This window comes from Somniosus microcephalus, chromosome 1 (genome assembly GCF_052327205.1).
Source record: "Somniosus microcephalus isolate GS21.2 chromosome 1, FLI_Smic_1.0, whole genome shotgun sequence".
NCBI classification, from domain to species: domain Eukaryota; kingdom Metazoa; phylum Chordata; class Chondrichthyes; order Squaliformes; family Somniosidae; genus Somniosus; species Somniosus microcephalus.
In genome coordinates, this window is record NC_140987.1 from 187325532 (window position 1) to 187342147 (window position 16616).

Below are 16616 nucleotides of genomic sequence, written 5' to 3' on the forward strand. Positions count from 1 at the left end.
GTCCAGGACCTCCTTCTCCAGCAGTCTCTGCCGGATATAATTCGATTTGAGGCCCGTGATGAAGGAATCGCGGACCAATTTGTCAGAGTACGCGTTGGCCGTCACGGCCTTGCAGTTACAGTCCCGGACCAGGTCCTTTAGGCCCTGTAAGAAATCGTCCATTGATTCCTCTGGTCGCTGCCTGCGTGTAGCCAGCAGATGTCTGGCGTACACTTCATTTACCGGCCTCTGGTATTGGGCCTTCAGGATAGTAATGGCCTCCGTGTAAGAGGTGGCGTCCCGGATGAACGAATAAATCCGATGACTTACGCGAGTAGTCAGTAGACTCAGTTTATCTACCTCGCTAGCGGATGAGGCCCCCGCGAAGAGTTCGAAGCATTTGAGCCAGTGTCCAAATTGATTTGATGCTTCAGCAGAATGTGAATCCAAGTCCAGACGCTCTGGTTTTAGGAGTCGATCCATCCTAGTATTCTTTAGTGATTAAAATTGATGGGCCTTCAATAACCACAAAACTAGAAGTTATAGACTTAAACAAGTTGGCTTTTAATCACTAAGATCAGAGCTAACACCTCAACACGCCGACTGGTTCACAGGAATGAGTCAGACAGATCCTGGGATCTTTATGTAAGAGAAGTCAGGGGCGGAGCCAAGAGCCAAGACCTGGAACCTCCCAGGTTAGTCGGGAAAGAGGAAGTGAAACTATACACAGTGGGGGAGGGTAATATACATGAGTGCAAAACAAATACAGGATCAAGACAAACAGATTTCATTACAGTATTCAACTATAGTCGAATGGAATATTTCGACAGGATCCACTGCTGGTTCTTCCTCCGCAGTAGGCAGTGGCAGGCGTGATAGCCCATCAGCATTTCCATGCTGTTTCGTGCCCTTATATTCAATGTCATAGTGGTGCGCCCCTAGAAAAAGTGACCATCTTTGTAGTCATTGCGCAATCATCACCGGAACGCCCTTCTTCGGATTAAAAATGGAGACAAGAGTCTGGTAATCAGTCAGCAAGGTGGATTTCTGCCCATGCAGATAGTGATTGAACTTTTTCACTCCCCACAATAGGCTGAGGGCCTCCCTGTCAATCTGGGCATAGTTACGCTCGGCTGAGGTTAGTGATCGTGACGCAAAGGCTATTGGCCTCTCTGAGCCGTCCGAGAATTTGTGCGACAGCACCGCTCCAATGCCGTAGGGTGACGCATCACATGCCAACCGAATTGGTAATGCCGGGTTGTAATGGGCCAATACCTCTTTCGATGTGATTAGTGTTTTGCTCTTCTGGAAAGCTCGTCTGCATTCGTCACTCCACTTCCATGGCACCCCAGTTTGCAGTAGGGTGTTCAGTGGGTGTAGTATTGTAGACAAATTTGGCAAGAACTTATGGTAGTAGTTTACCAGCCCGAGGAACGACCTCAGTTGTGACACATTTTCCGGTGCTGGAACCTTGACTACTGCGTCAATCTTCTCTGGGGACTTATGTAACCCCTCTTTATCGATAACGTGGCCACAATACGAGATCTGTTTTCTAAAAAACTCGCATTTGGGGCGGTTAGCTCGGAGCCCATATTCCTGCAATCTAGTGAGCACCTGCTCCAGGTTGGCAAGGTGATCACTGTCATTTTCGCCCGTGACCAGGATGTCGTCCAAATAACACTGGGTCCCTGGGATCCCTTGCAGTACTTGTTCCATTGCCCTCTGCCAAATAGCCGGAGTTGATGCTACCCCGAATACCAGCCGGTTGTATTGGTAGAGACCTTTATGGGTGTTGATTGTGAGGTATTTTTTTGATGCTTCTTCTACCTCCATTTGCAGATACGTCTGGGCCAGATGAATCTTAGTGAAGCGTTTCCCTCCAGATAGCGAGGCGAAAATATCTTCAATCCGCGGAAGTGGATATTGTACGGTGTGAAGGACCGGGTTCACTGTTACCTTAAAGTCCCCACAGATGCGAACCTTCCTTGGTTCCCCAGGCATGCTGCTCAACGACTTTTTCATCACGGGGACGATGGGTGTAGCCCACTCGCTCCAGTCTACCTTGGACAGTACACCTGAACGTTCCAGACTCTCCAGCTCTGCTTCGACGGCTGGGCGGATCGCATAAGGTACCGGTCTGGCCTTAAAAAATTTTGGGCTTGCGTTTTCTTCAATTTTAATCATTGCTGTCATGCCTTTTAGTGTTCTGAGTCCTTGCTGGAACACTTCTTTCGCATCAGTTAGGATCTTTGACAGTCGCCCAGGTGTGACGTCATCATCCTTTTTGTCAGCCACAGTCAGTGCTTGTATGGAATGCCAATCCAGTTGTATTTTCTGGATCCATTCACATCCCAGTAATGGTGGTCTTCCATCTTGCAATACATACAGGTCTAGTTTTGGTGTTTCCTTACCGTTATATATAACGGTCACCCTTATTTTTCCTTTGGGGTAGACTTTTTGCCCCGTGTACGTCTTCAAAATAATTTTTGTGTCTCTCAAGGGTATGTGTGAGAATAGCCGCTCGTAGTCCCGTCGGTTTATGACTGTTAGGGCTGATCCTGTGTCCAATTCCATCTTTACCTGGACTCCTGCTATCTTGCGAGTGACCCAAATGGTTCGGTGATCCTCCGTTGTGATCACATTATGTAGTTTCAGACAACTCAGTTCCCTGCTTTCGGAGTCGTTATCACTCTTTTGTTCGTCTGAACTATTCTCCGTCATCTTATGTACCTTTTTGTACTTTCCTTTGGTAGGTTTCTTATTGCTGGTTTTCTTTCCCGACCTGCAGACTCGTGCTATGTGTCCTACTTTTCCACACTGTCTGCACACTTTGTCTTTGAACCAGCAATCATTCTGGTCGTGTATTGTTCTGCCGCAGCGATAGCACTTCTCTGTTCCATATGACATTTCGTTTGTGCCATATTCTTGCGGTCTCTGTTGTATCTCTGCAGCGCCCCGTGCTGCTGCTTCATATGATACCGCAATGCTGAAAGCCTTTTCCAGCATAAGGTCCTTTTCAGATAAAAGCTATTTCTGGGTTCCTTCACTTTGAAGCCCACACACAAACTTGTCCCTTAAGGTATATGCCAGTCCCGCTCCAAACTGGCAGTGTTTCGATAGTTTGCGCAGTTCTGTTAAATAATCAGCATGCTTTCATCCTTATGCTGGTTCCGTTTGGGAAACTTGAATCTTTCTGCTATCAGCAGCGGTGTGGGGTTTAAATGTTCCTTTAGTATCGTTACTATGTCTTCAAAACTCTTTTCCATTGGCTTCATTGGGGTTACTAGATTTCGTAATAAACCATACATCTTTGCACCCATTAAATTTAACAATACCGACGCTTTCTTGTCATCTGACACCTCATTTGCCTTGCAGTACACCTCTATTCGTTCGACATATGTAGTCCAATCTTCGACTTCATTGTCAAATGCGGTGATACTGCCACTCTTCGGCATTTTGGGTGTGGTTTAAAATGGCGTCTCCCAATGGCTTAAAATGGCGTCTCCCGCGCTTTCCTTCCTCCCCCGCTGCTGCCAACGCTGCTTTCGGCGGTTCTCGTGGCAATGGCGGTGCCCTGTAGGTTTCACGTGCTTCTCTTGCGCTGCTGCCAACGCCGCTCTCGGCGGTCCTCGTGGCAATGGCGGCGCCTCGCGGGTTTCTGCGCGTCTCTCTCTCCCTCTCTCCGATGCTGCTCGGCCCCTGAACACCGGCTGCGCCCTGTACGCTCTGCCCTCTCTCTCTCTCCCCCACCGACGCTGCTCGGCCCTTTGCTGTGCCGCTCGGTCGGGCTCTAGCCCACCGCTGTCCGGGAAGGGTCTGCGCACTACCTGTTGACATCCCGTTTCGCTGGACCACCTCGACTGGAATGCCAAGCCTGGCTCTCGACAGCCTCCCCCGCAATTCTCGAGTCTCTGCTGGATGACTGGGCGGTTGCCCGTGGTCGATGCCTGAGTCTCTGGCCTTGACCTCCAATCCACTGATCTCCAGGAATGAATCCCCGGGAGGTGATGCAGAGTTGCAGGTAGGTTCGAACCTGCCTCATCGCCAATGTTGCGTCCGTGTATAATAAGACACAGACTGCGGAGAATGGTACAACAGGTGTTTACTCAACATGGCTCACACTGCAACTGATCTGTACAGATTACTACTCAGTGCTATATACAGGTGTGGTCACTGCCGTTACTGCAGTATACATGAGCTGTAAAACATAGTTCCCCCCTTAAAGGTATATACATTATAGTGGGGACCTTGGGAGTACGCCGATATGAATCATCCACTCGGCACTTCTGGCAGAAGATGGTTGCAAACGCTTCAGTCTTGTCTTTTGCACTCACATGCTGGGCTCCACCATCATTGAGGATGGGGATATTCATGGAGCCTCCTCCTCACATTAGTTGTTTAATGGTCCAACACCATTCACGACTGCAGAGCTTTGATCTGATCCATTGATTGTGGAATCACTTAGCCCTGTCTATAGCATGCTGCTTCCGCTTTTTAGCATGCATGTAGTCTTGTGTTGCAGCTTCCCCAGCTTGGCACCTCATTTTTAGGTACGCCTGCTGCTGCTCCTGGCATGCTCTTCTACACTCCTTATTGAACCAGGGTTGGTCCCCGGGCTTGAGGGTAATGGTAGAGTGAGGGATATGCTGGACTATGAGGTTACAGATTTTGGTGGAATACAATTCTGCTGCCCACAGTGCCTCATGGATGCTCAGTTTTGAGCTGCTAGACCTGTTCTGAATCTATCCCATTTAGCACAGTGGTAGTGCCACACAACACGATGGAGGGTGTCCTCAGTGTGAAGACGGGACGTCGTCTCCACAATGACTGTGTGGTGGTCACTGCTACCAATGCTGTCATGGACCGATGCATCTGCGACAGGTAGATTGGCGAGGACAAGGTGAAGTAGGTTTTTCCCTCGTGTTGGTTCCCTCACCACCAGTCGCAGGCCCAGACTGGTAGTTATGTCCTTCAGGACTTGGCCAGTGGTGGTGCTAATGATGGGCATTGAAGTCCCCCACCCAGAGTACACCTTTGCTACTCTCAGTGCTTCTTCCAAGTGCTGTTCAACATGGAGTATTGATTCATCAGCTGAGGGAGGGCGTTAGGTGGTAATCAGCAAGAGGTTTCCTTGCCCATGCTTGACCTGAAGCCATGAGACTTCATGGGGTCCAGAATCAATGTTGAGAACTCCCAGGGCCACACTTCCCAACTGTATACCACTGTGCCACCAGGACAGACCCAGGGATGGTGATGGAGGAGTTTGGGACATTGGCTGAAAGTTATAATTCTGTCAGGCTGTTGCTTGACTAGTCTCTGGGACAGCTTTCCCAATTTTGGCACAAGTCCCCAGATGTTGGTGAGGAGGACTTTGCAGGGTTGACTGGGCTGGGTGTACTGTTGCCGTGTCCATAGCCGATGCTGAGGTCGATGCCGGGTGGTCTGTCCATTTTCATTCTTATTATTTTTTGTAGCAGTTCGTAAGCCATTTCAGAGGGCAGTTAAGAGTCAAACACATTGCAGTGGGTCTGGACTCACATATAGGTCAGACAAGGGTGGCAGATTTCCTTCCCTAAAGGACATTAGTGAACCAGATGGGTTTTTATGACAATCTGATAGTTTCATGGTTACCATTGCTGATACAAGTATTTAATTAACTGAATTTAAATTCCCCAGCTGCTATGGTGGGATTTGAACTCACGTCTCTGGATCATTGGTCCAGGCCTACTAGGATTACTATTTCAGTGACATTACCACTACGCTATCATTCTAGGTAATGGTGATATACTCAATGAAAATAAGGAAATGGCGGATATGTTAAATAATTACTTTGCGTCAATATTTACAGTAGAGGAAGAGGATAGCATGTCGGACATCCAAGGAAACTCCTATTGAATCAGGGATGGGTATTCACCAAAATTAATGTAAGCAAAATAACAGTAATGAAGAAAATAATGGCACTAAAGAGTGACAAATCCCCAGGGCCAGATGGGGGTTTCCATCCCAGGGTTTTAAAGGAAATAAATGAGAATATTACAGATGCTCTAACTATAATCTTCCAAAGTTCTCTCGATTTGGGAAATTGCATATGTCACTCCACTATTTAAGAAAGCTGAGAGAGGGATACCAGGGAATTATGGATCAGTTAGCCTAACATCTGTTGTTGGGAAATTACTGGCGTCTATAATTAAGGAAAGAGTGACTGAGTATCTTGAAAAATTTCAGCTGATCAGAGAGTCAGCATCGATTTGTAAGGTTAGCTCATGCCTGATGAACCTGATTGAATTTTTGAAGAGGTTACTAAAGTAGTGGACAGGGGACTATCTATGGATGTTATTTATATGGACTTCCAGAAAGCATATGATAAAGTTCCTCATAAGAGACTGTTAACTAAAGTTGAAGCTCATTGGAATGCAAGGCAAACTATTGACCTGGTTCGGAAATTGGCTGAGTGGCAGGAGACAGTGAGTAGGGATAATGGGCAGGTACTCTAATTGGCAGGATGTGACTAATGGTGTCTCAACTGTTCACCGTATTTATTAATGACTTAAATGATGGGATAGAAAGCCACATATCCAAGTTTGCTGATGACTAAAAGTAATGCCCCGGCGAATGGGGCGCTACTCAATTTTTAGCCCAAGGTCTCAATCATCTTCAGCCAAAAGTGCTAATTCCTTAATCTTACTCGTCCTTTTCCTGAGGTCCCCACTCCCCACTATCATAGAAGCCGCTTTGCAGTCAGTTCAGCTCACTCCATCTGACATGAAAAAGCAGCTGAGTGTACTGGGCACAGAGAAGACTATAAACCCTGATATTGCTTCAGCTGTAATGCAGAAGACCCGTGCATCAGAATTAGTCACTCTCCTAGCCAAACTATTCCATTGCAACTATGATACTGGCATCTGCCTGACAATGCGTAAAATTGCCCAGGTATGTCCTATCCACAAAAAACAGAACAAACCAAACCCAGCCAATTACCACCCTATCAGCTCCCTTCCAATCATCAATAAAGTGATGAAAAGAGTCATCAATAATGCCATCAAAAACACCTACTCACAAATAATCTGCTTCTTGACACTCAGTTCAGGTTCTATCAGCATCACTTAGCTCTAGACATCACAGCCTTGAACCAGACATGAATACAAGAGCTGAATGCCAGACGATAGGTGAGAGTAGCTGCCCTCAGCATTAAGGAAGCATTTGATTGCCCTAGCACAGTTCTTCCAAAGTTCTCTTGATTTGGGAGATTGCACATGTCACTCCACTATTTAAGAAAGCTGAGAGAGGGAAACCAGGGAATTATGGATCAGTTAGCCTAACATCTGTTGTTGGGAAATTACTGGTGTCTATAATTAAGGATAGAGTGACTGAATAACTTGAAAAATTTCAGCTGATCATGGTGGTGACGCACTCAGTTGCACCATGGAGTGGGAGAATGCCATTTCTGTGCATAAAGGTGAGTTGATTTTCATGCACAAACCACCAAGCAAACAGTTAGGTAAGGCCTTGGAGAATGAAGTTTGGCCAATCACAGAGACAGGAGTAGTACACAATAGCTGGTGGGGAAGAAAATAAATTAAAATGGGTGGATGAAAGAAATAAGAAATGGGCAAAATATTTAAAGTATGTAAGAGTGGATAATCAAATAGTGGAAATGTTGGTGTATATATTTCAGTAATACATGAATGCGATGCTTGTTAGGAGATTGTAAATTCCTGCAAATGTCTGAGACAAGACCTTGGTTGGAAAGGATTGAAACTCAGACTGGATGTATCAATCTAAGTAAACCACAATCTATTTTTGTTTTCTTTAGTGAAATAATATTGAAATTTCCATCTGCTCCTAATAGTTCTTAATACAGCCAGTAATGACTGAACATATTTTGGTATATTTGTGTGCATTCCTCTATTTAAGTGTGACAGCTGTAATATTTCACACACTTGGAAGAAACTGAGTGATGTTTTAGAGTATTTGTCCTCAGCCCAGTGTTTCCATTGAACTCAGGAATGAAATCTACAATCTGAGCCTGAGGTGGAGCGGCTCCATTTGCACAATTGGTTCTCCGTGGGTTGTTGACTTTTGGAGTATCCAAAACGCTGTGATTACTGACGTGGAGTGGCGATTTCCCGTTGCCAGCTGGCCCGGTGATGTCATCCGCACTGCCTGTCTACAGCCTGACTGCCACTGACTGGTTCAAATTACACATTTCAGGCAGAAGTACCACATAATAAACCCATAGTCCCAACACCGATTATATTTATTTTCAGGCTATAAAACAATAGTACCACATAATAGAGTTGTTAGTAAAATTGAAGCCCATGGAATTAAAGGAGCAATGGATACAAAATTGGGTAAGGGACAGAAAGCAGAGAGTAGTGGTGAATGGTTGTTTTTCAGACTGGAGAGACATATACAGTTGTGTCCCCCGGGGGTAGCTTCAATGCCATGGGTTAGAAAGAGTCCAGGGTCTTAGTCCTCATGTATATTCAATAAAGCATAGTGAAAGTCCACATCGGGGTCTGTTGTCGACTAATTGGTAGAGATTGATTGCTATGATTAGTCATAACTCCATTATCATTGTATCATGTAGTAAACAGTGAGGAGGATTGTAACAGACTTCAGGAGGGCAGAGACAGACAGAAATGGGCAGACACATGACATGAAATTTAACTCAGAGAAGTGTGAAATGATGCATTTTGGTAGGAAGAATGAGGAGAGGCAATTTAAACAAAATGGTACAATTTTAAAGGCAGTGCAGGAACGGAGAGACCTGGGGGTTCACATACACACATCTTTGAAGGTGGCAGGATCAGTTGAGAAGGCTAATAAAAAGCATACGGGGTTCTTGGCTTATTAATAGAGCAAGAAAGTTGTACTAAACCTTTATAAAGCACTGGTTAGGCCCCAGCTGGAGCATTGTGGCCAAATCTGAGCACCACACTTTAGGGACGATGTCAAGGCCTTTGAGCGGTGCAGAAGAGATTTAGTAGAATGGTACAAGGTATGCAGGACTTCAGTTACGTGGAGACTAGAAAAGCTGGGTTTGATCTCCTTGGAGCAGAGAAGGTTAAGGGGAGATTTAATAGAGGTGTTGGAAATCATGAAGAGTTTTGATAGAGTAAGTATGGAGAAACGGTTTCCACTGGCAGAAGGGTCGGTAACCAAAGGACACAGATTTACGTTAATCAGCAAAATAATCAAAGGCAAAATGAGGAGAATTTTTTTATGCAGCGAGATGGAATGCACTGCCTGAAAGGGTGGTGGAAGCAGATTCAATAATAAATTTCAAAAGTGAATTGGACAAATACTTGAAGAGAAAAAAATTACAGGGCTATGGGGAAAGGGCAGGGGAATGGGACTAACTGGATAGCTCTTTCAAGAAGTCTACACAGATGCGGCTGTACCTGCTGTGATTTCCAGCAAAAAAAAGTTTTTTTGTCTGTTTTTTGTTTTTCATACAGACCCCAGCATCTGCAACATTTGACCCCTTGTGACCCCACCTCATTGTTCTTTGATGTAATGTTTTCCTGACTGACCTGTTTGGACACCATTCACACCTTTGATTGCTGTGATTATCTCTCTGCCGAGGTGTGATAAATGGCAGTTAGAAAGATTACCTGTAATCATCTGGCATTATTCTCTGACTATATAAGCTGTGTCTTTATGCATCTCTCCACTTCACCTGATGAAGGAGCAGCGCTCCAAAAGCTTGTGATTTCAAATAAAACTGTTGGACTATAACCTGGTGTTGTGTGACTTCTTACATTTGTCCACCCCAGTCCAACACCGGCATCTCCACATCAAGAAGCCAGCACAGGCAAGATGGGCCAAATGGCCTCCGTCTGTGCTGTAACATTCTATGATTCTATGAGTGCTGGGTGTGTGGTGTCCAATTCCACCTCCCACTTTCCTGTGTTATCTTTACAGTTCTTCACTGGGCAAAACATTGTGGTCAGCAAATGCAGCTGTTGTGGTCAGGGTTGCGATCTCGGAAGGTGGGGGTACCACTGGCCTAGATTATTTTTGTGGGCCCTGGAGGACCATTTCTGCCTGACATCATACCTTAATGTGGGGTGGCAGGTGGGAGATCAGGCCACAGCCTCCCTGAATTGAAAGCATAATCTAATGGAAAAGGTGAATTCAGTGATGTATATCTCCTTGATTTGAAAAACAAACTTTATCTAAGCCCTTTCATTTCCATATGTTGAGAACCATTATGGAGTTTAATTTGTGCAAGGAAGCAAAGTTTTAATGTAGACTTATTGCATAAATAAATGGCTTAGCATATATCAATATTAAATAGTAATAAAATAAAAGGTGTATGTTAAAAGCACTCTTCTGCAATTTCTTGATGGGCATTGAAGATATATTTTGAAGTGTGAATATGAAAGTGGTCAACAAAATATGACATCATTTATATCAATGATTAGAATTGCAATGGAACAGTCACAGACTGGAAATGGAATCTTTGATTTGAATGGAATAATTTAGAAAAAAATATGTGCTGTTGTGTAGCCTTTCTATTTTTATATCCCCTTTCAGCACTGTCTAACTCATTTTTCATCTGAATCCCTTCATTATAAGTGGTCTGTGGTTTCTATGGATACAGCCTCCACAATCCAGATCAAATCCTGTGAGCAAGCCAGTTTAATTGAAAACAGAATGATGCGATCTGCTTTCCTTATTGGCTGGAGTATAATTCATTGAGATGTGAGGCATTAAATCTGCTGACACAACACAATTTATACGTGCTTAGTTATCTTCAGTGTTGCAAACAAAATGTTTGTGATTCATTAAGTAGCCTGAAAGCGTTTAGCCACACAATTGCCTGCAAGTCTTATTTAATACATCCGTTCTGTTAATCATTAAGGTGCTAACCACAATATTTGCTCCAGTAAATGTTCAGGTTTTCCCATTTGTATAGGAGAGTAAGGATTCAAAAAGTAAATCCTAAATACGCTTACAATTTCTATTTTATTTTTTTAAATAAAGCTTATGCTTAAAAATGTAAGAAACAATTTAAATACTGTCTATAAAACCTATTCTATACAATGGTCCAGATTTTGCTCCCAATGTAACGGTGAGGCTACTGGAGCTCACCGTTATTTATGCACAAATGGTATAGCAACTTTTAGCGAGGGGCTGTTGCGCGGTTAAACTCAAAATCCAAAAGTTTCTGTCCGATTTGCACCACTCCTATGTTAGCTTTGCGAAAACAGCATCTCGCTGTTTGTCTCACCATTGAAATGCATTGAAAGGTGTGAAGTTGCAGTATTTGCGCTGTAGATATGATCTAAACTCGCCACAGAAAGTTAAGTCAAGTCATTACCCTTTAAGATAAGTACCCTTTTAACAACCTGATAAGTGTTAACTACTGCCATTCAACCTCTCTGGCACTAAAAATTAACTATTACAAATGTGGAGTCTCATTCCAACAGGTTTTAATGTTGTTGGAGATTTTAAAAATATTAAATTTTAAATGAAAAATCTCTCTTTTTTTCTCCCTTAATCCAGTCATTCTTGCCCTCTCTTTATTTCTCTTTCTATACCTAATTTGACATTGAGTTCACCCACTCGAATTTACATGTCCCTCTCAGCCCTTGTGCTGTTAATTTCACAATCCTTCAATCTGATTGGTTAAGGTGATACACAGCTGCTTTCCCTGTTCGCTCAGGTCCTAGATGCCCAGTTTAGCTCACTGCGACGTTAGCAGCTTGCACTTTCAGCACCTAGCCACGCAAAAAATTTAATAAGCTAAATGTGCAAGGGCAAGTCTAACTAACGGCAGATGGCCTGCTACAGCAAAATTTGGCCCAATGTTCATCTTAGTTTTGGTCATTTCCTGCAATAGATTTTAGATGATTACAAGTATTCTAAATTTCAGCAGCCTTTAGCTCTTGTCCCATTTAATGTTAAACAATAACCTTCAAATGTATATGAATATTTAAACTTTTTATATTTCAAAGATTTACAAAATGTAATACAGCATAATAAAAGCAGATAACCCATACAGCATTGGGAACCATGCAAAAACATGAACACAAGCCTAACTACTATTATATTATAGAACTAGGAATTGTTTCACAAATGTGATATTTTATGCCAAGAAATGTAACTGAATGGCTGTGAAATTTGGCACCTTAGCGAATGCCGTTAAAGCTGGTTTTAGCTAGAAAATGGTGGCACCTTGCTTCCGCCCACTTCCGGTACTTCCCGTGGCAGCCGCCATTTTGGGAAGGTCAGCAGCTTGGCCGTTGCCTGAGCTCGCTACAAAAATAGTAATGAGGCAGATCGTGACGTCACTCAGTGTGTAAAGCTGATTTGACGCACGACCTGCCATTTTTGATGTCGCTGTTCCGTTCAATGCCCTCTCCAAAACACGAACAGTTGAATGTGCACTCAGCTGCACGAGGAACCCCCCAACAACGGTATTTAAAGGGATCACCAACAACTTGCAGGTGACTTGACTTTTTGATTTCTCCTGGCTCTGTGTAAGTTTGTGCAACTGTTTGGAGATTTCTACAGTTATTTAAAGTTGGTGAGGTGACAAGGAGTGTTGCTGCAAGTGGAGAAGGCCATGCTTCTGAATTCAAGGTTTCTGCTCAGACCACTTGCTCCCAGTCATGGGGGCTCTACTTGCAGGCACCCCGCCCCCTCCACGCTGGTGCATGACAGGAAGATGGAGCAGAGTCAGCAAAGAAGAGAACAAGCTGCTCGCAGAGGGAGGAGAAGAGGGGTGGGAGGGCTCTTAGCAGGGGCCTTACTCCACTCTGGTCTCCCGAGAGCACTTCTCCTACTGGCACGGAAACCAGGAGCAGTGTATTAGGAGGCTTCGCTTTACTAAGGAGGTAAACTCTGCCACCTCTTGGAGCCAGACCTGCAGCCTCAGGGAAGGACGACAATGACGCTGCCAGATGCCCTCAAGGTCACTATGGCCCTCAATTTTTTCGCCACCGGATCCTTCCAGTCTGGAGCAGGAGACGTAGCTAACATTTTCCAGTTCGCCGTCCATCGCTGCATCTGAGAGGTCACAGAGTCTCTGTACTCCAGGAGAAGGGACTTCATTGTCTGAACAGAGAGAAGCAGGAGGAGCACGCATGCGGCTTTGCCAGGATATTGGGCTTCCCCATGGTGCATGACACCATCGACTGCATACAACTGACTTTGCAGGCACCGCATATAAATCCTGAGATGTACCACAACCGCAAAGGTTACCACTCACTTACTGTGCAGTTGTTATGAAACACCACCCAGCATATTATGATCGTGAATGCCCGCTATCCTGGCAGTAGTCATGATGCCTTCATCCTGCGTCAGTCCGGTGTGCCAGCAATATTCCATCCTCAACATTGAACCTGAGGGTGGCTGCTTGGCAACAAGGGCTATCTGCTCTGCACCTGGCTGATGACTCCCCTCAGCAGCCCCATCACTTGTGACCAGCACTCATATAATGAGAGCCATGCTGCCATGAGGAACCTCATTGAGCAGACCATCGGGGTGCTAAAGCAATTGTTCTGCTGCGTTGACCGCTCGGGAGGAGCCCTCTAGTACACGCCGGAGCAGGTGTCCCATTTCGTGGTGGTCTGCTGCACCCTTCACAACTTGGCCATCATGAGGGCACAGCCCTTGTCACCACGAGTTCCGCAATAACCTCAAGAGGAGGAAGACAAGATGGAAGAGGTGGAAGAGGAGGAGGCAGGCAGCAGATCCCCAGTCCGGATAGGCTGTCCATGAGCGCCTCATTAGAATCCGGTTCCGCTGAATGAAACCCCAGATCCCTGTTGCTCACCATTTCCCCACCTTACCATTCCTCTATCACGGACCATCACAGCGTCCTCCTGGGCACAAAGCTGAAATGAGAGTCACCACAAAACAAACATTCCAAACATCATTAATAAATTAATCAATGCAAAACTACACAAAAATGTCAACTAATCACCCTTGTGCATTCCCTTAGTGTCTGTCTTTCATGTTCCTTTGCCTGTTCTAGTGCTCCTATGCAGTGCTACCCCAGTGGCTGCAGCATGGCTGGTGGAAGGTTGCTGATTTCCCATGGGGGACACGGCAGAGGCCTTGCAGGATGACCTCGAGCAGCTCTGGACCTAGAATGCCCAGCTGTAGTCTGCAACACCTCGACATTGGCAGCAGCAGTCTGGGCTGGCTGGATGGGAGACTGCAGCAAGGGCACTGGCGGAGTGGCAGGGATAGGGTTAGGAATGCTGTCATCCTGAGAGAGGTCAGCTAGTTCTTGCTCCACGGAACCATTGCCAATCCCCTGGCGCAGCGCCTCAGCATTTCTAGCCATCTGTTGGAGGACAGATTGCTGGACTGCTGTGAAACCCTGCAAGCCCCTTTCAACGCTCATAAACCCAGCCATGATGGCATCAGTCTGAGCTTAAGTGGCAGCAAACTGAGCCTGCATGAGAGCAGTCAGCTCCCACTGCAGCACTCAGACGATGGGTCGCTTCCGCCTGTGCTGCAATGGCAGCTGTGATATCCCCCATCACACCCAGCATCATGGTTGGGTCCACAAGTGTCCTAATGGTGTTGTCCATCATTTCCATCCTGGAAATCATGGGCTCCAAGCTGCACACAAAGCCCTGTGCAATGTTGGAGCCGGACTCCTCCAAAACATTCTTACGCTCCTTGACACTGACAAGAGGCTCTCCGGCAGGTCTGCCATTGCACCAAGCATTTCTGTGTGCATGCCCATCACCCTTCTTCTGAAGGCCGCCCCATCAAAGTCATCATCTGAGTCCTGAGCTGCAGAACTTATGCACAAACTCACCTTCTGGGGAGCTGGCACTTGAGCTACCCTTTCCCCCGGCCTGGCTGCCGCCCACTCATGCCTGGTGATTCACCACATGCAGATCCCGCCTCTATACTACCCTCTAAAGAACGCACAGTGCCATTTTCTGAGCTGGTGCCTGGGAGTGTCAGATCGAGTGACAATGCCTCTTCTCCTTCACTCTCCTCCTCCACAACATCAGGGACAGGCTGGGCTGGTGGCAGTTCTTGGTTATCTGAAAGGAGAAAGGCACAAGGGTCAGGTTGTGGTGAGGGGAGGAGGAGAAAGCAAGATGTGCATGCTTACACCATCAGCAGCTTGTAAGTGAGAAGAGATTGTGGGATGAGGGGGAAGTGGGATGTGAGAAGAAGGACTAGGTGTGAGCATACCATCATCAGCAATGCTTTCAACCTCGCTGCTCACCATGACCTCAGTGATGGCCCCTCCAAGGATCTCCAGCACAGTCTCCTCCAGCTCAGTGAGGTCCCTTCAGCCTGTCTGCTGCTGCTCACATCTGTTGTGAGCCACCTTGTCCTGAAAGAGAAAGGGAAGTGTGTCAGTGAGTGTGGTGCAATGTGTTTGGGTGATGTGCCTGTTGTGGTTGAATAGTTGGCAGTGTGTGCAAGGTGTGAGATGTGGGTGTGAAGCTTGCAGCAGTGGTAAGTGTGTGAGGGTGAGGTGAAGCTATGATTGTGAGGTATGAGTCGTAATTGCTAGAGATTGTTGGTAGGTGAGTGATGGGGGTGTGGTGTATTGAGCAGTGTGTAAGGCTAGTGGTGCAGTTGGTGGGATATGGCATTTGAAGATGCATTCACTCACCTTGACCACTCATGTGAGGTCATTAAACTTCTAACTGCACTGGATCCAGGTCCTGGGGGCAACACACGAAGCAATGATGGCTTGTGCTATCTCCTCCCACTGCCTTCTGGCCTGCTGCCTGGAAGGCCTCCTGCCCCCTTGCGGGTAGAGGACCTGTCATCTTCTGTTAACCCCCTAGGACTGTTGTGTCCGTCAGTAGTAAGACACAAGACTGCAGGAGAACGGTACAACAGGTGTTTACTCAATGTGGCTCACTCTGGAACTGAACTGCACAGCTTACTTCTCAGTGCTATATACAGGTCATAGAGTCATAGAGTCATAGAGTTTTACAGCACAGAAAGAGGCCCTTCGGCCCATCGTGTCTGCGCCGCCCATCCATCCCTGTCCAGTCTAATCCCATTTTCCAGCATTTGGTCCATAGCCTTGTATGCAATGGCATTTCAAGTGCTCATCCAAATGCTTCTTGAATGTTGTGAGGGTTCCTGCCTCCACCACCCTTTCAGGCATTGAGTTCCACATTCCAACCACCCTCTGGGTGAAAAAGTTCCTCCTCAAATCCCCTCTAAATCTCCTGCCCCTTACCCTGAATCTATGCCCCCTTGTTATTGACCCCCCCACTAAGGGGAAAAGTTCCTCTTTATCTACCCTATCTATGCCCCTCATTATTTTGTACACCTCAATCAGGTCCCCCCTCAGCCTTCTCTGCTCCAAGGAAAACAACTCCAGCCTGTCCAGCCTCTTTTCATAGCTGAGGCGCTCCATCCCAGGTAACATCCTGGTGAATCTTCTCTGCACCCTCTCCAAAGCAATCACATCCTTCCTATAGTGAGGCGACCAGAACTGCACACAGTACTCCAGCTGTGGCCTCACCAGCGTTTTGTACAGCTCCATCATAACCTCCCTGCTCTTATATTCTATGCCTCGGCTAATGAAGGCAAGTATCCCATATGCCTTTTTAACCACCTTATCTACCTGCTCCGCTGCCTTCAGGGATCTATGTACATGTACACCAAGGTCCCTCTGACCCTCT